Source organism: Castor canadensis, chromosome 9, assembly GCF_047511655.1.
Source record: "Castor canadensis chromosome 9, mCasCan1.hap1v2, whole genome shotgun sequence".
NCBI lineage: Eukaryota > Metazoa > Chordata > Mammalia > Rodentia > Castoridae > Castor > Castor canadensis.
Window position 1 is genome coordinate 62,096,620 of NC_133394.1, and position 22,864 is coordinate 62,119,483.

Sequence of the window (22,864 nt, forward strand, 5' to 3'; positions counted from 1 at the left end):
TAGCACTGCAATAAACATGGGTGTGCAGGTGCCTCTGGAGTAACCTGTGTTGCATTTCTTTGGGTATATCTCCAGGAGTGGGATTGCTGGATCATATGACAGGTCTATGTTTAGATTTTTAAGCATACCTCAAGCCCTTAAATTATCGTTTTGAGAGAATAGTTTCCATCCCTTTTCTTCTTCCCATCAATCCACTTGTTGCTGTGCAACTATGTTCTTGATAGGCTAGTTGGTGGTTTTGATTGCCTGTTTTCTTTCCCTGATTTAGCTTTTGTTTTGTGACTCACTTGGTTGTTAGCTAGGTTGATGTGGTTTTTCTGTCACTGACCTGGAGGTGTAATTTAGAAATAATAAATTCACAGGTCAATGCCAAACAAGTTGTTTACCTATTATATAGAAAACCCCTTGATGATAAAATCTGTAAACAGTAGGAGTTGGGGGGTAATGGTTATTAGGCTAGTTATAGATGTTGGAGAATTGGTAAAGGTGACACTCAAAAGGGGGGGCAGGAAAGGGGAGGGGGAAGAGGTATGGGGACTCCTGGGTTTTGTAGCCCTTGTGTGTGTTTGGGTGTATTTCTGTTGTAGTTGAGAGTGCTTGTGTCAGGGATTGCGGAGGGCTGGGGTTGTATACAGTTGGTACAGTAAGCTAATCAGCAGGTGATGACTGTGTAGGAGGGAGGGATAGTGTGTTGGCAGGTTGGGGGAAGATAAGAGGCAGAGGTGAAGACGGGGGAAATAGTGGATGAGAAGGGACAGAAAGAGTAGTTTGGAGGGAGGACAATGGATTGTAGCACAGGGGAAGCAGGGAAGGTGAAGAGGGTAAGAATAAGGATAAGAGAATAGTGATAGTGAAGTTAATAATACAGGGGAAAAAATAAACACAATAAAAAACACCAGGTTTAGGAACCACAAAAACTTCAGTATTTGGGTAAAAGTTCTAGAGTTATTCCTTAGGTATCTAATCCTGGTATTCTGGTGTTAGCATATAAACAGAAGCTCTGATGTAGTCTCACTAGGCATTGGCTAGTGAGTAGTATTGGGTCCTTCTGTCCACAAAATTAATTAGAATTGTGACGTGATGTAAGACTGCCAGTTCCTGCAGGGTGGTCAGAGCTGTTGTTTCACCAGCCAGCAGCTGCACTGCCCTTCAGCTGCAACTCTGTTTGGTCAGCTGCTCCCCCAGCAAGGTGGGGCAATTCAGTTTCAAATGCTGGCCTTTATCCCAGAGATTAGCTCCAGGATCTACCACCTGCCCTGCTTTGCAACCTTTGGGGGAGGTTGGCCTGTCACTTGTTCTCCCCTTCCCATGTTCTCAGCCTTTGTGCTTCTTCCGACCTCTGCTGGGTGCTACTGGTTCTTCTGGGAGGTTGGCTTGTCACCCCACTCCCACTCTCAGCCTTTGTGCCTTTCTCAGCCTCTGCTGGATGCTAGCAGCTCCTTTGGGAGGTTGGTTTGTCACTCCACTCCTGCTCTCAGCCTTTATACCTCTCCCAATCTCTGCTGGGTGCTAGCAGCTCCTCTGGGAGATTGACTTATTGCCCTGCCCCACTCTCAGCCTTTGCTGCTTTTCCCACATTTCACTGAGAGTTCAGCTTCTTGTGCCACCCCCATTCTCTGGGACAGGTTCAGTGTTCCACCCCACCTGCACTGTCAGTGTTAGATTATAGTTTGCTGCTTATGTTTTTTCAGTTTTGTTGGAGGGGGTTCAGTCTGCCCAGGGGATGCACTGGATTATTTTCCTGGGGGTGGGGAGGGAGTCACACATGGTGCATGATGCTTACCTGTTTTTTCTGCAGTTTCACACAAGCAGCTTTGGAGCCAGCTGGTGGGGAGAAATGGCACTGTTGTTTTCAGTGTGGCACAGAGTAGAGAGGCTTTCCATAGTCTAGGGGTCCAGGATGTCACAGAGTTTAATTCTGATTGATGTTCTGTCTTCTGCTTGTTGGGAGAAAAAAAGAGAAACAGCTGGGTGATTTTTTTTCCCAGGGCTAAACACATCTTGCTGGCTGTGCTGCATGGGATTTTCATGGCTGCTAGGTGCAATTAAAGGCTGATTTAAGGGTCAGTTATTGATTTTTTATCTGCACTTAATGTGATGGCAGTTATTATTTTGGCTAGAAGCAATCAGAATTACCCAAGTGTAGGTCTGACGTCTCAAGGAAGTTTCTGGTGTCACAGAGCTTAGGATTTCTGATTCCCTACCCTAGCCACCATCTTGGATCTTCCACATACAATATACTTTGATCATATTCTCCCCCCACATCCTGTCTTTATCCCCTCCCACCTCCCACTGCTCCTCCCCACATAGTCCTCCTTTTATGCTCATATGTGCTTTTTTGTGTCTCCATTCTGCATATAAGAGAGAAAGTGTCCATATTTAATCTTTCTTTATCTGACTTATTTTGCTTAACATGATCTTAAATTCTATCCATTTTCCTAAAAATGAAATAATTTCTTTTGTGCATAATACTCCATACTGTATATATGCCATGTTTTCTTCAATCATCTGTTCATGGACACCTACACTGATTGTATAACTAGGCTATTGTGAATACTGCTGCAACAAACATAGGTGTGCAAGTGTCTCTACTGTATGCTGCATTGCATTCCTTCTGGTATATGCCTAGGAGTGGTGTAGCAGGATTATATGATAGTTTACTCTTAGTTTTTTTGAGAAACATCCATAGTGATTTGCATAGTGTCAGCACTCTCATCAACCGTGTATGAGGAATCCTTTTACTCTGCATTTTCTCCAGCATTTTTTTTATGATAGCCAAGTGATATGGAATCTCAATGATGTTTTATTTTTTCATTTATGGCTAAGAATGTCAAACATTTTTTATATTTTTATTGGACATTTGTATTTCTTTTGAAAACTGTTCAGTTCATTTACCCATTTTTAATTGGATTGTTTGGGATTTTTGGTATTTAGTTTTTGAGCACTTCATAAATTCAGAATACTAAAAACCTTGTAAGATGAACAGCTGGAAAACATGTTTCCCCTTTCTGTAGGTTTTCTTTGCTGTGCAGAAACCTTTAATCTGATGCAATTCCATTTTTCAGTTCTTCCTCTTATTCCCTGAGGTATTGAGGGAGTCATATTCAGAAAGTCATTTTCTATACTTACATCCTCAAGTGTTTCCCCTATGTTTTCTCTAGTGCAACTTTTTATTCCCTAATGGGAATGTTATATTTCTTTTTTTTCTTATTTACTATTCCTGTAAAATATTCTGGCAATAGAAATCTCTGTTGAAAAGTTAAAAAAAATGATAAGAAAAAAAACTTCAGACAATAGTAGTAATTTCTGAGACACTTGATTTTAAGAAATCATATGTCATTTGTCAGAATTTCCAGGGGAGAGTATGGGGACTCTGCATATTTCCATGGACTTAAGGTGAGTAAGTCAAAAATAAAACAAAGAAAACTGATGTTTTGCCAAGTGATCAGAGCACTTTAACATAAACTGCAGCTTAAACTAAACGTAACTCCAATTCATTCTTTAAAACTTAGCTTAAGGGTCACTCTACTGTGTTTTAGAGGCTCCTTGTTTTGTTTCCATGGAGTTTCTGCAGACTCACTGAAAGTCCTTCTTATCTGTATTGTCATTGTAGGTGCTATTAAGCTCTATATGCTCCTGGTAACAGAGAAAGTGTTTTTTATTTCCAAAACCATCCCAGTGCCTAACCATGATACCTTGTACAAAATTTTAAAGTGATATACCCTGCATTTGTTAAGGAAGAAAATCTGACTTTTCTAAAGAGCTGGTATCAAAGAACAATGAAAAGCCAGTATCATATCTGTAATCCCAGGTACTTTGAAGACAGAGATCAGGAAGACTGTGGTTCAAGGCCAGCCAGGAAAAAGTTATTGAGACCCCTTCCACCATCTGTAGAACAAGCCAGGCATGGTGATTCTTGGCTGAAATTCTAGCTATATGAGGTAGGTAGAAGGACTGTGGTCTGATGCCAGCCCAGGAAAAAAAGCACAATACCCTATCCGAAAAATAACCTAAAAGCCAAAAAGGCTATTATGTGGGTGAAGTAGCAGAGTGCTTGCCTAGCAAATGTGAGGCTCTGAATTCAAACCCCAGTGCCACCCAAAAAATAGTAATAAAAAAGACAATGACTCTTAAAGGAAAGGAAATCTAGGTCCTAGTAAGATAGTTTTCAAGTCTAAATTATAACTAAACTTGAATGGAGCTGAATTATCTACTATTGAGTAGTGATCTTCACACATCTATTTGTCTTCCTATTTAGAGATTTGTTTTTGTTAAGTTTCTCTGGTTGAAGGACAAAAGGCTCACATAAGCTATCTCAGGCAATGATGTGTGGGACTCCAGAAAGCTGAATATTTTGGAATCACAGGTCCTATAAGGTGTTCTTAGTCTAAGGCATCTCTGAAGTCAATAACAATGAGAGTTATGAATCGTGGTCTTGCCTCAGTACATTAACATGAACACAATAGATGGTTTTCATGTGTCTGAGTGTCCCTTTTCTCTCTTGCTGCTGTATTTGGTTTCTGTACCCTCATTAGTTAATCTTACATGTGGCCCAGTGTGATTACATCAGATGTTCTCCGTATCAGGATACAACATTAATTCCAATGCTGACTGTTTATCCTCTTGTGGTTTCTGTTTGGCCCAGCTCATCATTTTGAGTCAGTCCATGTCAGTCTTGGCCTACTATGAAATGGTTGCCCTTGCTTCAAACTGTGACTGAGCCAGGCTCCTAAGGACCGTCCTTTCAGAAAAGACTTGGGAGAGACTGGCATTATGGCTGCTGCCTAGCCTGGATCTAAAGCCTGTGGGGATGGTCTTCAACAAATGCTAGAGATTTGGGACAAACTGTGCCTCTTTAGAGAAGATCTAATAATTTTTGCATCTTATAAATTCTAAGTAAAAATCATTTTTAGATGGGATTAATTATTTTTATCATTTTATGATCTGTCTTGCTTTATGTCCTCTTGGAATGCAAGTTCCAAAAAGGCAGTACATCTGTGTGTTGTTTGCGCCATAGTGCTATATCCTCAGCCCTATAAAAGTTCCTGACATATAGCAGATACTTATAAAAATATTTTGTAAATGAATACATCAACATTAAATATGAAAAATGGGGGGTATAAACAAACCAAATTATGTTCCCCCCTCATAATGCAGTACAGTCAGCCATTTAAAAATTATGTTGTATACTAATTTTTGAGTACATGACAAATTGTCATGTTATGTTCTGTAAAAAAAGTAACTTACAAAAAAATTAGATATGACATGGAAATAAACTAGATGGAATTCATCAGAATATTAGCAGTGACTATCTTAGATCAGATGATTGAAAATGATTTTTATTTTCTCCTTTTAATCCTTATATTTCTACATATATACATGTATATATTCATCTACATAATTATGTGCACATGTGCATATGTAATGTACTTGGATCCTCTTCATAGTTCAGTATCCTTTCCTTTCCCCCTCCCCCTACTGCTGATCTCCCAAACTTAGACAAGTCCCCCTTCTACATTCATGTCCCATTATTGTTATTCTCATCATCATCATTTTAGGTCTAGATTCTGAAAATAATCAAAAACATGCAATATTTGGCTTTTGAGCTTGGCTTAGCTCTCTCAACATGATGACACCTATCACTCTTATAACCAGAAACCTAATAAGCACACACACACACACACACACACACTATAAATGCTACATTAAAAACAATGATAAAGAATTATCTAATAGTGAAGGATACAAGATGGAATTTTTTTAGGTTATCAGTGTATCAGGGATAGAATTAACATTTTCCTAGTTCAAAATGTTCTCTATTTTTAAGTCTCATATTTTGCCTAATGCTTGCCTCACAGTGTGATCATTTGTGTGTGCATCTTTTCTTCATATAAGAAAGATTTGTATATGCCTCATCTTTGTGTTTCCAGTTGCCTCTAGATCAGTGTTTTGAATGCTGTAAGAGACCACTAAAAGTCTTTTAAATGACTGGCTGCATGAAGAATTAAGTTTCAGGGCATGACTTGATTTGTGGCATATCCAAGTGTGAATAATAACAAGGCTGGTGATTTTAATAAAACTGCATTTTAGCAATCTTTCCTCACAAGTAAATGAAATTTGAGATTCAGAATTTTTTTAAGTGGCCCTAAATCTTTAATGGGTTTTCACAGGTGATAGTGAATTTGCTTGAATGGGACAATTTGCTGCTAAAGCAGGAAGAGACCAGAAAGGTTATCTATTCCATCTCCTAATTTTAAGTGAGGATCTGGAGTCTCAGTGAGATGAGCAAGCTTGCTCAAGGTCACATCTGTATTATTCTGATGAGAACCTTAACTTTCTTTACTCTTAGTTTAGTGCTTCTACCACTGTACTACACCACTTCTATACTTCTGGTGAAATTGCCCTTAATGTGATGCACGTTAGCACTTAATGTGACTAAGTTACCTGGCACTGGGAAAATGTGTAAAGTGTTTGAAATTTTGGGCCATTATCTAGGAAAAGGCAGCTCATCTCTATGTTGGATGAAAAAACATAATAACAAGTGCTTTAGAGAAAGGCTGTAATAAGCAGTTATATCTAAAGAAAACTGTTTTGTGTACTTTTAAAAAGCTATAAATAACTATGTTCTTTTTTCTTAAAACAATAAGTCATATTTACATTGCTAATAAATTGATAAGATGCTTCAACTTGCAAAGCCAAAACTTTTTATCTCAGTCATTTGCTATCCTCTGTATCAACTACATTTTTTTATCATGAATGTTCTTCCCTGCTACCATGGTTTTATATAATTACTTGCCAATGCAAGACTAAGAAAATTACAAAAAAGCAGGATTAGTATTTTTGACCTCCACACCTAAGAAAAACAGGAGTCATTGAACTGTAGAGTACTAAGAAATTTAAGAATATAGATAAATAAGAAATGGAATTAAATAGACAAACTATCTCTCATATAAGTTCAATTAAGAATTTGCCCCTGAATATTTGTACTTAAATGTACCAAGACCAAAAGGTAAAACATCATATTAGTTAACAGGAAATTCTTCTGATACACACAATAAAGGGAAAATGAAAGTAGTTTTTCCAAGTCAATCATGCCACATAGATTCAGCTAAATATGAGTCCAACATATCACAATACAGTCTTACACTTTGCTTTACATCTGTCCTGACAAGACTAATGTTTGGATCTATAGGACAAGAGGTGACACGAAATGGAATTTGGGATCATTATAGCTAGCCTAAGCTTGCTGGAAACTACAGACAAGCTAAATGTTATCATGCACAGCCCACAAATCAGAGTGAATGGTAAATCTAGGCCAAACACATGTTTCAAAATAGGCAGTAGTGTTGAGGTTGTTGCCAGCAGTTTCCAAATAACCAATAGCTGTTTGATGGACAGAATCTAGGATACCAAAAGCCCATATTTCCCTTTCTGATAATTTGACTTGCAAGGACAAATTGTTCAAGTGATCTAAGCAATAAATATCGTTATTCCTTGTTTAATCTTTTGGAAGTTTCCCATAAGCCTTCAGCATAAACAGAAAAATCCTTCAGATGGAAAAAAGTAAACAAATCTCCTTCAAACTTTTCTGGACTTATCTTTCAGTAACTTCTTGTATGTTCTTTTTACTTCCTGAGCTCAGTTTACTATCTCATTCTTTGTCTTTAAGTGCTATCACCTCAAGTCAGGATGCTTTTGTGAAAATCTGAACTTCTATGTCACATTTTCATAGACTTTCCCCAGTCTTCCAGTGTTTGATTGCTTGTTTCTCCTGTATGTTCTCAAAGCACCTGGGCATAACCCTAATATAACTTTCTCACCTTACTGTAACTAAGTATTTTCCAATAGTTGTGAGTTTCTTGATTTAAAAATAAAGTCTTGCTCTAGCTTATATTCACAAAAGGTAAAAATTTTGTCATATGAAAAGTTCTGAATGAATAATAATTCATTAATTTCCCATTCCTGCATGTATACTATCTTTTGAATTTAAAAGAAAATCTGGTTGCCTTCAAGTACTTACCCACAGAATGCACTTAACTCAAGGGAGTTTGCATAACTGGGCTTTTATTCTCTCTCAGTAAAGCATCTAGAGAGACCTTTGGAAAATCAGTACATTTACAGAAAGATGCTCAAGTTCTCTCATAATAACAAAAATGTAAAGTTAAATTATACTGAAGTATCATTTCTGTTCCACCAGATTGTCAAAAACTAAAATAAAAAAAAGATAATATATTCTGCTATCAAGACTATAGAAAAACAGGTACTCATTCAGCCTAGTAGATGTGCAAAATGATGCAGTCCCTTATGTAAGAAATTCAGCAATAGCTAATAAACCTATACATGCATTTAACCTTTGATGCAACAGTTATACTTTCAGAGTCCTACTTAGAAGAAGGAATTAGCAAAAGACTTATCTTATACATATAACTTGAATGCAAATCAGTTTTTAAGTCATTCAATACAGAATTATTTGTAGTTCAAGTAGTGGGAACAACCTGAATATCTATCCATAAGAGACTGGTTAAACAATGTGTAGTATAGCCACGTAAGACAGTACTATGCACCTACAAATAGAGTAAAGATTAGGTTTCATTCTCAGCAAATAGAATGAAGAAGAGTTTAGTGTGTTAGATTTCCACAGTATTTTGCAGTTTAATTTGGGATGTATTAGTACTTGGATAGGTTATACAAAAATTAAATACAAGAAGGATACACAAAAAATAAAATGGTTACCTACAGGGAATGAGACCATTGGAGGTGGGGGGGAGGTGAGCAGTAGGAACAGTTTATGAAATAAAGCTTGATTTTGAAACATGCAATATTTTACTTGGTGAAAATAATAAATGACCAAGGATGAAGGGGGGAGAGAGCAAATGTGAAAATTGAAGACAATGAACAAGTAACCTAACTATTTGATATATTACATCCACTTGACACTAATTGAATAAAATAATTTTGAGTGTGGTATTCTGACTGCATATATTTAGTAAAACATAAGGGTAAGAATCCAAATAGAAATTGTAAACTTTTAAAATAAATTTTGTGGTATTTTAGCTGTAATTATGAAACATTTTTCATGTGTTATCAGAGAAAATAAATGAGTACACCAGTGCTATTTGGAACTAAGTTTTCACTCTAATTCAAGAGATACAGATATGAAAAGGAGAATGATAAGGGATAATCATAGCATTTTGATTTGAATGAGATTAGTAGGAACAAAGCTTCCAAATTCTTTCTGATAAAAAAGCCTAAAATAAATGATACACAATAGCCACAAGCTCAGCTAGTCTTCAGATTTTAATTCCTAAATATTATTTCTCCCCCAAACTAACTAGGCTTTTGGAAAAAAAGACTGATTCCAGCTCAGATACATATAAAATACAGTTGGGTCTGGAACATGTTGTACCAGAAAGAAAAGGAACACGTACAAACTAACAGGGTTTTATTAGGACAAAAATCAGCTCTAAAGGCTCTTGATAACCAAATTGGACATAATATCAACATCAGCAAGTCACATCGTAAATACTCATGAAAAAAGGAGGGAAGTTCTTTTATAGAGAAGAATGCCAGTTAGCAAGTACAGAGGAATTACAAAATTATAAAATCACTATTTTGCAAAAAACCAAAGAACAGTTGATGCAGATGGAAATTTTCAATTATTGCTTAAAACTATTGAAAGAAAGGTTGTCGGGAAACAATATATGTATTGTCTTAAATTTCATTCCATAGATTGCTTATTAATTATAAGAAGTGACCCTTTATAATGGAGAAATCTGGCAGCTTCTATATTAACCAATTGACCAAACTTAGAATAACAAGTAGTTAAATAATTCAACAAGGTAGCCTTATATTATTCACTTCCTAATGTGATTCAATATAAAATTAAAAATCAGATGATATCAAGAAGATGCTGGAATAGGGAGTCTCAGGCCCAATTCCCTTTCTCACAAAGAAAGTTAAAAGACTGCTGGGGCCCAGGTTGAACATGGAGCAAACCTCATGAAAGCCAGTAGGAAAATCTATGTCACTCCCTTGCCCTCCACCTGACTCAGCACAGAGTACATAGGAGAAAACACCCATCTCCCAGCTTCTCCTTGGAGAAGGAAAGAGAAGACTGAGATGTGCATTCAACCTGCAGACTTTCAAGAAGTTTGCCTTAAGGACTGATTTATGTTTGCCTGAATGTAAGAATTGACAAGAAAGGGTATAAGTTGTGGGAAGAGAAAGAGTTGGCATGTGCATTCAATATTTAGAATTTGAGGGGAGCTATCAAAAATTTGGTTTTGCCTATTTCAGAGCTCTGTGGGCTGCTGAGAGCAAAGGGGAGTCTGGGTAGCTTGCAGCAGCTCAAGAAAACTTGCAGCAATACAGATGGATACTAGAGCTAGCAAGAGATTATAGCCCTGAACCTTCTAATTTACACTCACAAGTTCAGAAAAGATAAATCTATAAAATAGTTTGAGAAGCCTTTGAATCTCTAGCCCAGTTGCTGAAGAAAGAAGTAGCTATTTTTTCAAAGGCTTGTAAATCTCACCACAAAATAAGGCATGAGAAGAAACAGGAAAACATGGCCAATCAAAGTATCAGAATAAATTTCCATAATCCAATCCTAATAAAATTGTAGATAGATGAATCACCTGCAGAAATTCAAAATACCCATCATATAGATGCTCAAAAATCTCAGGAGGAAAATACATGAACAAAGTACAAATTTCAATAAAATGAATTGAAGAAAAATTTTGGAACTGAAGAATACAATAACTGAACTGAAAAATTCTCTATAGCAATTCAAAAGCAAATATAATCAAGTAGATGAAAGAACCAGATAACTCTAAGATAGGTTGTTTTAAATTATAATATCTCTCTTGTTATCAATGAGGGATACATTCTAAGACTTTCTTAAGGAACTGCACGTAGTACATATTACCTGTACATATCATGTTTTTTCTTATTCATGTCATACAAATTTAATGGCTTTTTCATCTTCACTAAGAGTTTATCATGCACTGTGCCTATAACTTTTGCAGTATAAGGTACAACAGTAAAACTGGCATGAATTTCTTCTTACTTCCTCACAATTTCATGAAGAAGACTCATTCTAATCATAGATCTTTGCAAACTCAGCATGATTTTTTTTCTTTCCTTACTAAGCTGAGAGTTTTCTCCTTTTACTTCAGAGAAACACTTTATGCTTTCTCTTTGGCATATCAAAAATGGCACCATCATTATTCTTGTGCTTTGGAGCCATTACTTAGGAAAATAAAGGTTACTTGAATACAAGTATGCAATACCATGACACTAAGTCTGATAATCAAGATGGCTACTTAAGTGACAGATGGACAGGTAACACATACAGCATAGGTACCCTAGAAAAGGAATAATTCATATCCCAGATGGGAGTGGGACAGGATGAGGTTTCATCATGCAACTCATGCTACAATTTAAAGCTTATAAACACTCAGCTACACACAAACCCTTAATCAACAAAGACAACTACATGATAGGGATCACCACGTACTTATCAATAATAACACTGAATGTTAACAAAAGACACCAATTGGCAAACTGGATTAAAAAGGAAGATCCAACAATCTGCTGCCTACAGGAGACCCACCTCAAAGACAGAAATAAGCACTGGCTGACAGTGAAAGGCTGGAAGAAGAACTACCAAGCCAATGGCCCCCCAAAACAGGCAAGAGTAGCAATACTTATCTTGGACCAAGTAGACTTCAAACTTACATTGATCAAACAAGATAAAGAAGGATACTCCATACTAATAAAAGGGGAAATACACCAAAAGGAAATAACAATTATCAACCTATATGCACCCAACCTCAATGCACCCAATTTCATCAAACATACTCTGAAGTACCTAAAAACATATATAAACTCTAACACAGTGGTAGTGGGAGACCTTAATACCCCCCTATCACCAATAGATAGGTTATCCAAACAAAAACTCAATAAAGAAATCCTACAACTAAATCACACCATAGATCAAATGGATCTAGCTGATGTCTACAGAATATTTCATACAACTTCTGCACAATATACATTCTTCTCAGCAGCTCATGGAACTTTCTCCAAAATTGACCATATCTTAGGGCACAAAGCAAGCTTCAGCAAATATAAGAAAATAGAAATAATCCCATGCATTCTATCTGACCACAATGCATTAAAACTAATGCAACAAACAACTAAACAACAAAAACAACAGTAAAAAACATGCAAACAATTGGAAGCTGAACAACACATTGCTTATTGATCAATGTGTCATTGATGAAATAAAAGAGGATATTAAAAGGTTCCTGGAAGTTAATGAAAATGAAAACATGACCTACCAGAACCTATGGGACACAGCAAAGACAGTCCTAAGAGGAAAATTTATAGCCATGAGTGCATATATTAAAAGGACAGAAAGATCTCAAATCAATGACCTAATGCTACATCTCAAACTCCTAGAAAAACAAGAACCAGGAAACCCCAAAACAAGCAGAAGAAAAGAAATAATCAAAATAAAGCCTGAAATTAATGAAATAGAAACAACAACAACAAAAATATACAAAGAATCAATGAAACAAAAAGCTGGTTCTTTGAAAAAATAAATAAGATTGACAGACCCCTGGCAAACCTGACTAAAATGAGGAGAAAAAAACCCAAACCAATGAAATTAGAAATGCAAAAGGGGAATAACAACAAACACCATGGAAATCTAGGAAATCATCAGAGATTACTTTGAGAACCTGTATTCTAATAAATTTGAAAATCTTGAGGAAATGGACAGATTTCTAGATATTTACAAACATCCAAAACTGAACCAAGAGGATATCAATCACCTGAATAGATCTATAACACAAAATTAAATTGAAGTAGATATCAAGAGCCTTCCAAAAAAGAAATGTCCAGGACCTGATGGATTCTCTGCTGAATTCTATCAGATGTTTACAGAACTAATACCAACCCTCCTTAAACTTTTCATGAAATAGAAAGGAAAGGAACACTGCCTAACTTGTTTTATGAAGCCAATATTACTCTCATCCCAAAACCAGACAAAAACACCTCCAAAAAAGGAGAGCTACAGAACAGTTTTCTTAATGAATATCGATGCAAAAATCCTTAATAAAATAATGGCAAACCAAATCCAACAACACATCAGAAAGATCATATACCATGACAAAGTCAGCTTCATCCCAGGGATACAGGGGTGGTACAACATACATAAATCTATAAATGTAATACAGCACATCAATAGAAGCAAAGACAAAAACCACTTGATCATCTCAATAGATGCAGAAAAAGCCTTTGATAAGATCCAACACCACTTCATGATAAAAACTCTAAGAAAACTAGGAATAGAAGGAATGTACCTCAAATTGTAAAGGCTTATATATGACAAACTTACAGCCAACATCATACTTAATGGTGAAAAACTGAAATCTTTTCCCCTAAAATTAAGAAGGAGACAAGGGTGCCCACTATCCCCACTCCTATTCAACATAGTACTGGAATTTCTAGTCATAGCAATTAGGCAAGAAGAAGAAGTAAAAGGAATACAAATAGGTAAAGAAATTGTCAAAATATCCCTCTATGCAGACGACATGATCCCATACCGCAAAGACCCAAAAAACTCTACCCAAAAACTTCTAGACACCATAAACAGTTTCAGCAAGGTGGCAGGATACAAAATCAACTTACAAAAATCATTAGCTTTCTATACACCGACAATGAACAAATTGAGAAAATGCATATAGAAACAATTCTATTCACAATAGCCTCAAAAAAAAAATCAAATACCTAAGAGTAAATTTAACAAAGGGTGTGAATGACATCTACAAAGAGAATTACAAACTCCTGAGGAAAGAGATCGAGAATGACTATAGAGGATGGAAAGATCTCCCGTGCTCACGGATTGGGAGAATCAGCATAGTAAAAATGGCCATACTACCAAAAGCCATCTACATGTTTAATGCAACTCCCATAAAAATCCCAATCACATTCATCATAGAGATTGAAAAATCTACCCTGAAGTTCATTTGGAAACACAAGAGACCACGAATAGCCAAGGCGATACTCAGCAAAAAGAGCAATGCTGGAGATATCACAATACCTGACTTCAAACAATATTACAAAGCAATAGCAATAAAAACAGCATGGTATTGGCACAAAAACAGACATGAAGAACAGTGGAACAGAATAGAGGACCCAGATATGAATCCACACAACTATACCAACCTCATTTTTGACAAAGGTGCCAAAAATATACAATGGAGAAAAGACAGCCTCTTCAACAAATGTTGCTGGAAAGAGTGGTTACCCGTCTGCAAGAAACTGAAACTAAATCCATGTCTACCACTTGTACTAGTCTCAACTCAAAATGCATCAAAGACCTTAATATCAGACCTGAAACTACAGGAAGGAGCAGAAAGCCCTCTAGATCTAATAGGTACAGGCAAGGACTTCCTCACTAGAACCCCAGCAGCCCAACAACTAAGAGAAAGGATGGACAAATGGGACTTCACAAAATTAAAAAGCTTCTGCACAACAAAAGAAATGGTCTCTAAACTGAAGAGACCACCCACAGAGTGGGAGAAAATATTTGCCAGCTGTACATCAGACAAGGGACTGATAACCAGAATATACAGGGAAATTAAGAAACTAAACTGTTCTAAAATCAATGAACCTATTAAGAAATTGGCAACTGAACTAAACAGAACTTTCTTAAAAGAAGACATTCGAATGGCAAAAAAGCACATGAAAAAATGCTCACCATCTCCATCCATAAATGAAATACAAATCAAAACCACACTAAGATTCCATCTCACCCATTAGAATAGCCATCATCAAAAACACCACCAACAACATGTGTTGGTGAGGATGTGGGGAAAAAGGTACCCTCGAACACTGCTGGTAAGAATGCAAGCTGGTGCAACCACTCTGGAAAAAAATTTGCAGGCTTCTTAAAAATCTAAGCATACACCTTCCATATGATCCAGCAATCCCACTCCTGGGGATATACCCAAAGGAATGCAACACAGGTTACTCCAGAGGCACCTGCACACCCATGTTTATTGCAGCACTATTCACAATAGTCAAGTTATGGAAACAACCAAGATGCCCCACTACTGATGAATGGATCAAGAAAATGTGGTACTTGTACAGAATTTTACTCAGCCTTGAAGAAGAATGAAATCTTATCATGTGCAAGTAAATGGATGGAACTGGAGAACATCATTCTGAGCGAGGTTAGCCAGGCTCAGAAGACCAAAAATCTTATGTTCTTCCTCATATGTGGACTTTAGATCTAGGGTAAATGCAGCAATGTGGTTGGACTTGGATCACATGACAAGGGGAGAACACATATGAGAGGTATGGGGATAGGTAGAAAACCCAAAACGTGAAAGCATTTGATGTCCCCACTCCAGAAGAACTAATACAGAAACCTTAAAGCGACAGAGGTTAACATGAGAAGGGGATCAGGAACCAGTGTAAAGATCAGTTAGAGTTGAATCAACATGGGTTGTAACACATTTGTACATGGAAGCAATGCTAGGAATCTCTTTGTATAGCTATTCTCAACTAGCAAAAATGCTTTGTCTTCCTTATTATGCTTATGTCTTTTTTTCAACAAAATTAGAGATAAGGGCAGAACAGGTTCTGCCTGGAAGTGGTGTGGGGGAGGAAGGGGGGTGAGCAGGGGGAGAAATGACCCAACAATGTATGCAGATATGAATAAATGAATAATAAAAAACTAAATAAATAAAAAAATAAAGCTTATGAATCCTTTTATGAATTGTTTGCTTCTGGAATTTTTCCATTTGATAATTTCAGACTTTTGCTGACTGTAGATAACAAAAACCAGGGGCAATAAAACCATATATAAAGGGGGACTACTGTATCCATCCAAAAAGAAAAGATAACAACAGAAGAGTGGAGAAAGCCTGAGAGACTTAGGAAACATCATCAATTTGACCAATGAATTAATTGTGGAAGTCTCAAAAGGAAAAGAGTGAAGGGAAAGAGGAAGAAATTTTATTTGAAGAAATAATCACTGGAAACTTGCCAAAATCAGAAATGAAATGGATATCCAAATTGAACAAAGTCAACAAACTAATTAGGAAGGACTGATGACATTCACATCAACACACATAATAATAATAAATAAAAATAATTATAAAATATCAAAAGTGAAAATAGATGGTTTTTAATAGCAGCAAGGGGAAAGTAACTCATTACATATAAGAGAGCCTCCATAAAATTATCAGCATATTTCTCCACAGAAACCTTAGGGTAGAAGGAAGAGGAAAATTACACTAAAAGTGATAAACGCAAAAAAAAGAAAAAAACTATCAATAAAGAATACTATATCCAGCAATGCCATCCTTTAAAAATGAAAGAAATAAGGATACTCCCAAATAAACAAACAAAAACTAAGGGAGTTCATGACCAACATTCTTGTCTTACAAGAAATGGTAAAGGCAGTTCTTCAGGTTCATATGAAATATACTTGACAGTAATATGAAACCATAAGCTCAAATATAATATACAGACAAGAAGACAATATTGCAGTGTATAAATCACTTTTAGTTATGATATAGAAGATAAAAGACAAAAGTATAAAAATAAGTATAGCTATAAGATATTCTAGTGAACATACAATGTAAAAATGTGATTCGTGACATACAATATAAAAAATGGAATGGATGGGGAAAGTAAAAGGGTAGAATTTTAATGCAATTGAAGTTAAATTGTTACCAACTTAAAACATCAGCTTATTCTTGTTGACTAGTAGAGGTTTTAGGTAAACTCCATGGTAATCACGAAGAAAATACATAAGATTCATAAAAGAAAATAAGAAAGAATTCAAAGCATATCAGCACACAACTCAATGAAATACAAAGGAAGACAGAGAGGAAAAAGGGGACAAAAACACTATAAGACAGTTGTAATTCCTTTCCTATTATGATTATATGAAATGAAAATGAATTAAACTCCTCAAGCAAAAAAAGAAACAAGATTCTTCTACATGCTGCCTTCAGTAGACTGCTTTACATTTAATGACAGATATAGGTTGAAAGTGAAAAGAACAGGAAAAATATTTCATGCAAATGGTGACTAAAGAGAGAAAGGGTTGCCATATTTTTAACAGAAAAAAACTAACTTTAATTCAAAATTTCTCACAGAGAAGGACATAATGTAATGATCAAAAATTCAGTTAGCCAGAAAGATGTATCAGTTTTAAATGTATATGCAAGGAACATTAGCGCTTCCAAATATATGAATGAACTATTAACAAAATGAAGGAACAAATAGATAGCAACACAATTATAGTAGAAGCTGATAACCTATTTTCAACAATGGATGGAACATCCAGACTGAAGATCAATAAGGAAACAGAACTTGAACAACACTAAGCCAAGTGAACCTAACAGACTTAAACAGAATATTCTACTAAACAGCAGCAAAATAGATTTTTCTCAAATGAAGACATATGACACTAAGGATCTGCTGTATAGCATCATACTTACAGTTAACATTACTGTAGTACACACTTAAAATTTTAAGGGGATAAATGTCCTGTTAAGTGTTTTTAACACACTTTTTAAAAATATCTTTCTGTACTCTTGATAGTACATTTTTCACATTAATCTAATCATGAGGAAGCAACTAAACAAATCCAAGCACTGACATATTCTATAAAACAAATATTCTAGAATTTTCAAAAATTATATTTCATATTTTAAAAGTATTATTATAGTTTTAAAGAAACTATTAAACATAATAACCTAATGTAGTTTATAAACCTAAGACTTCCTTGAAAACAGAATTTTTAAAAATATACATCTATAAAATTATTTTTATACTTATTATTTCTGAGTAACAAAATATACCAAACGCACAGTGGTTTAAAAATATTTATCATTTTATGATCACTTATGGTTTCTGTAGGTCAAAATTCAAGAATGGTGTTTCTATGGGTGCAAGTTTCTCATGAGGCTGCAGTCCAGGTGGCTGAAGCAGCTATAAGCTGGGGGGATATTTGCTCCTCACATTTCAGTTTTGGCTCTCAGCAGAACTGTATGTTTCTCTGAAGGTCATATGGTACTGCTTTCAAGGACGGTGTTAGTCCAGTTACACAGATAGTTGGATAATTGGGATTGGGCCTTCTGTTTTCAAAGATGAGTGAGTTTGTCAAAGCTTTTCTTTCTAAACCAGTGCAACTTGTGTTAAATAGTGCTTATTGGTCAGCAGTCACAGCCAGCTATGGAGCCAGTGAGCAGTGTGAGTCCTGGAACAACGGACGAAGGACATGCTCCTGCTGAGGTTCCTCTGTGCCGCCATGCCATTCTCTATATATAAAATGTCAATAATCATGTAATAATAATAATAATAGAGGTCTCTTTTATGAGAAATTAGATACTTAGTCAACATTTGAAATCAAGGTTTCAAAAAGTATTATCAGCACACAGCAATGCTCATTGCAGCTGGCATCAATAAAAGGAACATCCTTCATGTAAGGTTCTCTATCCATAGCAAAACTGAGGCTGTGGCCTTTGTCTGGAGTAAACAGGACAGATGCCAGGCAGGCCTCGCTAGGTATCTTTTGTAGCCAAGTCATGATTCTGGGATCACTGTTTTCCCACATGGCAAAGCTTTAAAAATCTTCATAGTCTATAACACTATGATCCCACTTCTATAGGAAGTAACTCTTTCACAGGAAAGAGCATTAAATACAGAAAAAGTATTAACTGTAATAGAAATAAGCTGAATGTCCAACCAAAGACAAATTTTGAAATAAATTATATCTACTTAGTGGTTATTATGCATATTTTTAAATTTATGCCTATGAATAGTTTGGTAATAAGTTATGAAATATGTATTATGTGTAAAAAGAATATGAAATTGTACATAAAGTGCCAAAATTTTGTGCAAAGAACTATACAAAAATAATGAAAAGATACTCATCTTTAGATGTTGACAGTTGGGTTTTTTTTCATCTTGCTTTTCTATATTTTATAATTTTCCTTTAATGAGATTCCATCACTTTTCCTAACAAGAAAGGTAAAGCACTGATTTTAAAAGTGCTAACATAAGGGCTGGAGGCATGGCTCAAAGGCTAGCAAGCATGAGGCCTGAGTTCAAACCCCAATACTGGGGGGAAAAAAGTGCTAACATAAGAGTTCTTGGTATACAAAGAATGATTAACCTTGTCTAATAATGAATTAAAATTTATGTAAATTATTTTAAGACAAAATATCAAGGGATACAGTTAAGCAGTACTTTTGAGAATTTAAAGGATCTTTTTACTTAACTTTCAAAACATTAATACCTTCTAAAAGCTCATGGAAGAAGAGATAAATATTAACAGTAACATTTCAGCTATCTCTAATTCTATTTTCTCCTTCTAATAACTAAATCAGCTGCAGCTGAGAACAAGGAATTAACAAGAAAGGATCTGCAAAAGGGAGAGGAAACCAAAGGGACCACTTTGTGCCATGCTGTTTTACACGACCATATTTATTTTTGAAACAACCTTATTAGGTTATTTTACATATATGTTATCTTATTTAACCTTAACAGCAATCCTGTGAGGTATTTTATAGATGAGGAAACTGGGGTTTGAAAACAGTACATAACCTAGCCTGGCCCGGGAGTGGGTGTGAGGGGGACCACTCATACCTGCAATCCTAGCTGATCAGGAGGCAGAGATCAGGGGATTGTGGTTTGAGATCAGCCATGGCAAACAGTTAGCAAGACCCCACTCTCAGCCAATAAAAAACTGGGCATGATGGTGCATGCGTGTCATTCCAGCTATGTGGGAAGCATGAATTAGGGGAACAGAGGCACAGGAAAGCCTGGGCATAAATGTGAGGTCCTATCTCAAAAATAACAACAACAAAAAGGACTGGGGACATAGCTCAAGTGGTAGATCGCCTGCCTAGCAAGTCCAAACTCCAGATTACATAATTTGACTAGTGGGAAACAAACAGAAAAAGTTCTGACTTACAATCCTTTGGGTATATCTCTAGGAGTGGAATTGCTGGATCATATGGCAGTTCTATTTTTAGTTTTTTAAGAAGCCTCCATACTGTTTTCCATAGTGGTTGTACTAATTTACATTCCTAACAACAGTATGTAAGGGTTCCTTTTTCCTCCACATCCTCACCAACATGTTGTTTATATATATTTTTTTATTGTTGTTGTGCTGGGTGGGTGTACATTGGAGTATTTACAAAGGTTCCTAAAATACATCAAATAGATCATATTGAATTCACCCCCTCCACTGCTCTCTTTCATCCCCCCTTCTGATTTATGTTCTTAATGATAACCATTCTAACCAGAGTGAGGTAGAATCTTGACATGGTTTTGATTTGCATTTCTTTTATGGTCAGGGATGTTGAGCATTTCTTCAGGTGCTTTTTGGCCGTTTGGACTTCTTCCTTTGAAAAAGCTCTGTTCAGTTCATTTGCCCATTTCATCATTGGGTCACTGATTTTTGGGGAGTTTAGTTTTTTGGGCTCCCCGTATATTCTGGTTATTAAATCCTCATCAGATATATAGCTGGCAAAGATTTTCTCCCACTCCATGGGCAGCCTCTTCAATTTGGTGACCATTTCTTTTGTAATGCAGAAGCTTTTTAGTTTCATGTAGTCCCATTTGTCAATCCTGTCAAGAGAAAGTTGCTGAGCCATTTGAGTTCTATGTAGGAAGTCTGTTGCCTAGGCCTATGAATTCCCATTGTGTCCCCTACTCTTTCCTGCACTAGCTTCAAAGTTTCAGGTTTTATATTAAGGTCCTTAAGCCACTTTGAGATGAAACCATATAGGATGAAAGACATGAATCTAGATTCAGTTTTCTGCATGGAGATACCCAGTATTCCCAGCAACATTTGTTTAGAAAGCTGTCTTTTCTTCATGGTAAGTTTTTGGGACCTTTGTTAAAAATCAGGTGGGTATAGCACTGTGGATTCATATCTGGGCCTTCTATTCTGTTCCACTGGTCTTCATGTCTGTTTTTAGGCCAGTACCATGCTGTTTTTACTGCTATGGCTCTGTAGTGTAGTTTGAAATTGAGTACTGTGATACCTCCAGAGGTGCTCTTTTGCTCCATATTGCCTTGGCTATTCACAGTCGTTTGTGCTTCCAAATGAAGGAATGTTAAGTCAGGTTACAATAAAGGTACCTGCACATCCATGTCTATTGCAGCATTTTTCACAGTAGCTAATCTATGGAAACAGCCAAGATGCCCCACTACTGATGAATGAATTAAGAAAATGTGGTATTTTTCACAATGGAATTTTATTCAACCATTAAAAAAAACTGACTTTTTTTTTTTTTTTTTTTTTTTTACAAAATCAGAAAACAGGAGGGCACAACAGTTCCTGTCTGGTGGGTTGGTAACAATGGGATGAGGAAGGATGTGAGTAAAAGGTTTAGTAGGGTGAATATAGTGCAAATACTGTGTGCACATGTATGTAAATGGAAAAATGATACCTGTTGAAACTATTCCAGGAATGGGGGTAAAGGAGGGGATAAAGGAGAGTGGTGGAGGGGGTGGAATTTAACTATGATACATTTGGTATATCGTAAGAACTTTTGTTAAATGCCATAATGTATTCCCAGAACAACAATAAAAAAAATTTTTTTAAAGAAAGAAGAAATTCTGCATTCTTTACACGGACACTGGGCTCCACTGAGAGCTTTGTATGGCATCATTTTTAAACAGAATTTATCCGCACTTCTTAGTTGGTTTTCTCATTCTAAAGAACATATGTAAAAACATCAGCATATGAGAGAAAGGAAAAGAAGAATGCTAAAACAACAGCAGTAGGAAATGAAAGCTGACAAAAGAAAAAAGTAGTGAAAAGCAGCCAAAGAATTCAAAAAGCATAGCTGTATGGCGCCATGGAACTATTTCATGACGACATACAGCCATCCATAACGCTGAGGGAATCATGCTCAATACTTCACTTTCCATATCCTCAGAAGTATAGGTGGAATATAACAATTATTTTCCAAAGAAAACACTCTAGCTCTCTACCTCAAGTGTTCTCAACAGATGAGGTGTTTCTTTTGTTTTATTTTTTTAGTATTTGAAAATCCAGTAGAAGATTTACAAACACAAGACGATTTCTAAAACTGAGGCCCCTCAGAAGAGGCAATATCCAGATTCAGAACTTGCTTGTTGCTTATCTTCCAAAAAACTGAAGGATAGACTTAACAGCTATTTGGTTTTATTGATAGGCTTTGAAATATTTTGCTAGCACAACTTAAAAGTGGAGTTGAAGCATCAACTGAAGCTTTCTATGCTACTGTGGTTTAAATTGAATGCTGCGCTTTGTATAAACATAATTTTTGTGGTTTAACTTAGGCTGTTCTCTGTGGTCTTCCCATATAATGGGAATGCGTCAGAAGCACAGCTTCGTTTCCTGTGTAGGCTGGAAACTGTTAACAGCAAAGTTTGGAGACCGTCTGAGTGAGCTCTTTGCCATATGTTAAACTAAACTTGATATGAAAAATCATTTCGGTTTCCCGTTTCCCAGAGCATTAAAAAGAAAAAAGCAGCTCAGTCTTTATAAATATAAAAAGCATCTGTCTGCACAGGAAATTCTACTCTGTTATTTTGCAAATGATCCCTACTTATATTTACAAGAGAAATCAGATCCAATGAACTATATAGGAAGTAATGCACCATTTTGTTTAAAATTTTGAAATACATATTCATAATTCTGTACAGCTAGCTGGACTGTGAACAATCTTTGTACAGAGATCTCAACAGTGCTGCCCAGCATGGTCCTAACGCATTTATGTTTCCAAGTGAAAGGAGATGGAATATTTTGATAGCATACTGCTAACTTAAACATTTC

The 22,864-nt window shown here is 36.0% G+C and overlaps 1 long non-coding RNA gene and 1 pseudogene across 2 annotated transcripts in view; one reads left to right on the plus strand and one right to left on the minus strand.

Annotated features, from left to right (window-relative positions):
- LOC141410915 (bifunctional heparan sulfate N-deacetylase/N-sulfotransferase 3-like) overlaps positions 1-22,864 on the plus strand; it is a 118,586-nt pseudogene that overhangs the window by 42,007 nt on the left and 53,715 nt on the right.
- LOC141410916 (uncharacterized) overlaps positions 1-22,864 on the minus strand; it is a 92,644-nt gene that overhangs the window by 10,180 nt on the left and 59,600 nt on the right. For both annotated transcript variants that reach the window (XR_012435718.1, XR_012435719.1), the window contains one exon: positions 1,784-1,937. This is a non-coding gene — a long non-coding RNA (uncharacterized lncRNA). The remainder of the gene's footprint in view (positions 1-1,783; positions 1,938-22,864) is intronic.